Here is a 4,689-nt window from a genome sequence, read left to right on the forward strand (position 1 = left end):
TGTCCCCCCGGAACTGTCAGTCCCGTTGTTTTCTCCTCCAGATTGTTCATCCAGCCTGTCCTATCCAGACAGGCCTGCTATAAGTATTTTTTTATGCAGCGAAATAAAATTATGAAAAAGGAAAAGAGTTATACTGTAGCACTGTTTAGTTATGGAACTTGAAATTTGATGAACTTAAAAACTCAATTTTCATTTTCCAGCGGCAATATGACCAAGTCTTTTTATTTTAATAATAACAATGTTTTACTTGTTTTAAAATTTGTGAATACAATTAAGAGCTTGGAACAGCATGCTAGAGCTCATAGCAACCCCTTGAAATCACTTAGAAGTTAATTTGACTTCCAAATAATATTTTTTTCCAAATAATATTTTAAAACAGTTTCATTTCCCTAATCATTATAACCAGTTTAGGAATTTTTTCCTCCAAGGTTTTAAAATCTAACTTTTGGCATCAAAAAGAATATTAAGTATTTTGTTTTTGTGACCAACTTGCTTCCCTCTTTCCACCCCATTCCCACCCTCCCAAGACAAGAAAATCAAGTAGTAATATACCAGTGGTTCCTGTGACAGGATAAATTCCCCTTGAAGTGATGTTCTCAAAATTAAAGTAACATTTTATTTCTCCCAATGACAACAAATGAAGGGAGGGGAAAGAAAAGAGATTTTTTTAGTAGAGGTGCAAAAAGTGCTTACAGTTTTGTCAAATTGTGATATATATATACTTTGTGTGTTAAAATGGTAAATTATATTGTTTGATCATAAGTTCATATTGTAAAAGCCACTGCTTGAGAGGGAATGCAATTAATATAATTTAGAAATAAATCATGATATAATCTGTGGTGGTTATGTAATTTCATGTCAACTTGATGAATAAGTACAGGGGTGGAGTCTAGCCTGTAAGTCAATCAGGACACAGCCTGATGATGCTTCATTGTGGGTGTGGCCTTCTCATGAGGATACTGGGACTTCCTCTCTTTCTCCTGAGAGGCAGATCACACTCTCTCTCTGCTTCGCCTTCCTGTTGAGGAGACACACTCAGAGAACTTGAGGAGCCACAAGAAAACCTCTGCCAGCCCTGAAGTGCTTCCACTGCCCCACTGGATCCACAAGACTTTTCACCCACTGGCCTATGATCTTCTTGCATTTGGATCATTGCATGTGCTGCATGAGTCTGAAAGGAATTCATAGACTAACACATATGAGTTGTGTTAGTCCAGGTAGACTAAGACCCATATATGTATAAGAAAGTGCTTTATATATAAGAACAATTGAATATTGAGAAAACATCCCAACCCAGTTCAAATCAAGTTTATAAGTCCAATATTAGCCCATATGTCTGATACTAATCTTTAAAGTCCTCTTTAGGATCCTGAAACACATGCAATGACACCAAATGCAGAAAGATCACAGGCCAGTAAGTGGGGAGTCTTGTGGATCCAGTGGCATTGTAGGCATCTCAGCACTGGCAGGGGTCTCCACATGGCTTCTTCAGCACCCAGGGCTGCATCAGGGTAGGTCCATGTGGTTTCTCCTCAGGGATGCCTTGCTGGGAGTCAGCCTTGTCAGTAGAGCGTCACCAAGGGGGTGAGCAGAGAGACATAGTATCTCCCGCCTCCAAGGAGGAAATACAGGAATTCCCAGAATTCTCAGGTGAAAGCCTCATTGGCTATAACCCAAATTACAGATTAGACTCCACCTCTTCACTCTTAATCCTCTCAAGTCCCAAATTGACACCAGATTATGTAACTGCCACATAAGTATCTCTGAATTAGTTTCTCTAGTCAACCCAGACTAACACATACTCCTTTCCAAATTCCATGATGTCCATACACAATTCATCATTTCCTGCATGGTAAAGCACTTTCAAATTCTGGCAAAACAGTTCCTAATTGCATTTGTCAATGAATTCCATCAATAGAATAAGGATTGTCTGTGCTATTGCTCAGCAACAATTGTCTGTGGAAGGTCCACCAAGAAGAGTAGGCACATGGGAAAGCCCAACACTTTTTTAAGGTACCAAAAGTACACTATGAAATACCTGCACATGGAGCCATTCCTTATATAGTAGGTATGAGGCTTCTGTAAACTCCAAATGTGTTAGGCCGGGTTGACTAGAGAAACAAATCCAGTGACACTCATATATGTGTGTATTAGTCTAGGTACTTTAGAGAAACAAATCCACAGCAACTCATGTATAAGAGAGTTTTATGTAAAGAAAATGCGCATCACGAAAACATCCCAACCCAATGCTGCCCAAGCCCACAAGTCCAACATTAACCCATTAACCCAACACCAGTCCACAAAGTCCTCCACCTCACAAAACAGAGGCAATGATGCCGACTGCAGGAGGAAAGCTGAGTCAGTGAACGAATAAGCATGTCAGCACTAGCAGGGGTCTCCACACGGCTGCTCCAGCACCCAGGGCTGCATCGGGATAGGTCCATGTGGCTTCTCCTTGGGGATGTCTTGTAGGAAGTCAATATTGCCATGTGAAGCTGGGAACTGTTAAGGCAGCTGCACCCTGGTGTGACCATCACAAAGCAAGAGACCTGAGAACTAGAAAGGCGAGGCTCACCACCCATTTATCCCTCAGCCTTTCAATTAGCCCCACATGTGATTATCGGCCAGGTTGGCACAATTAACTAACTCATGTGTAAGAGAGAACTTATATCAAGAAGTAATTATATATCAAGAAAACACCCCAGCCCAATCCAAATGAAATCCATAAGTCTGATGCTAGTTCATAATTTCCTCTTCAGACTCACGAAGTCACACGAAATGATGCAGAATGCAGGAAGATCACAGGTTGGTGGGTGCAAAGTCCCGTGGATCCGATGGCAGTAGTAACATCACAGGACTCTGGTAGCAATCAGGGTCAGCCAGCAGGAAGATGAAGTCAGAGAGAGGGAGAGTTCCCTGGACCCTCTTTATGAGAAGGCCACACCCACAAGGATGCACCAACAGGTTATGACCTGATTGACGGTTTGAATACCGCCCATACACTTTCATATATCTTCAAGCTACCATTAAATTATGTAACTACTACACCAAGGAAACCACCTTCCCTGATGGCAACAAATGTACAAATGTGCTTGACACAATGGATGTATGTGTGGATTGTGATAAGAATTGTGCGAGCCCCCAATAAAATGATTTTAAAAAGAAAAAGAAAACCACCTTCCTTTGCTTAAATTGTTTTAAATGCATGGATAATTCTGGTTTAGATGTATTCCCCTTTCACCTGAAATGCTAGGCATACTCTAGCCATGTCAGGAGGGAACGTACAGATACCGACTGTCATACCTACCATGACTCCAGCCGTTAGTCTATGCACATGACCTGAAACTCGCAGCTTTGTAGTAGTTAACACGCTGTAATGTTCAAACGCCGTCAATGAGATGGAGCTAGAGGGAAAGATTCGAGCCATCCTTGCATCATTTCCTTTTGGAGAACAACATGTAATATAGAAATGCTCCTAAATGTTTGTAATGTTGTTTTTGAGCTTATAAGAAAATCTTCCCTCAATCCAAAGAAGCAACTGTTGTTTTGCCACCACATGCAGTAACACCTCCAGCCACCAACAGCACAACCAGGAGAAATCTCTGCGGACTGTGGGCCCTCCAGGCCCTCCACTTGTGGTATCTTGGGAGGGCAATCAGCTGATGCCAGGGCCATTGCCTTGGCTGCCATCGAGGCTAGAGCCCAGGAGCTTTGGGAGCTAAGACACAAACCACTCACCCGGGTCATGGTTGGAGAGACCGGTGACAGGATGCGGAGTTTTCATTTTAAGCAATCATCTTTGCCTCAGCCAGCTTTTGACTTGATTAGTTCCAAAAGGGTTGCACAAAAATCAACTACCTCAAAGAGCTGACCTTTCCTTCACTCATTTAAACAAGATTGAAACGAATGGAGACAATTTTATAAAATAAATACAGTCCAGAGATCTAATCAAGAGCGGTTTCCCACTGGGGGAGGGAAGCATGCTTGTCTCACAGAAGGCAAGTACAATGTCAGGGAAGGCAAGTAAGTTTCTATTGGTAGGAAGAGAGGGACAATCAACCCCCAATCAGGGGGATAAAACATTTAACAATACTTATACCAAAGGGAGACCATGCCTGCTACTATTGTTCCTAATTGGATACTTGAGACCTAGTTGCCTTGGTGAGCCAGGGCACATGCTATAGACTACTGGAACTTTAGACCCTGTTTTTTCAAGGCATACAACATCCTTCATAGGCCACACCAGAAGAATTTGATGTGGAAACCTCACTAAGTGAACAGAGCCCTATCTCAAACTCACCTACAGCCAGTCCTTGGAATTAAGGCTGAAACTACATAGTGTGAGAAGAAGCACGTGGCTGCTATACCAGTAGTATAAAACTGGCGATCCTTGAACTTTGGCTCAAATTTCTAATCTCTTGCCTTTACAGTGTCCAATGAATGGTGACCCAGGACTACCACATACTTACTATATTAATGCCCTCCTTGTTTATTAAGATGTATATTAATTTGAAAAAAAGATATGTATTAATCTTGTAGGCCTGGGTTCTGCCACCACCAATGAATATTATTGAAATATTGCTTATTGCTAGCCCCCATTGTTTGTATAGTGTCAGTCACTTAAGAGTTTAAGCTGCACAAGTCAATAATACATATATTGCTCTTCATAGCCAGTTTATTTTTGTATAA

At 41.6% G+C, this 4,689-nt stretch overlaps 1 pseudogene; it reads right to left on the reverse strand.

Moving 5' to 3' along the window:
- LOC115868671 overlaps nucleotides 1–3,693 on the reverse strand; it is an 11,835-nt pseudogene extending 8,142 nt beyond the window's left edge.
- Nucleotides 3,694–4,689: the final 996 nt, after the last annotated feature.

The sequence above is a fragment of the Echinops telfairi genome, unplaced genomic scaffold, assembly GCF_000313985.2.
Source record: "Echinops telfairi isolate 266 unplaced genomic scaffold, ASM31398v2 ScPeMD7_18;HRSCAF=68, whole genome shotgun sequence".
NCBI classification, from domain to species: Eukaryota; Metazoa; Chordata; class Mammalia; order Afrosoricida; family Tenrecidae; genus Echinops; species Echinops telfairi.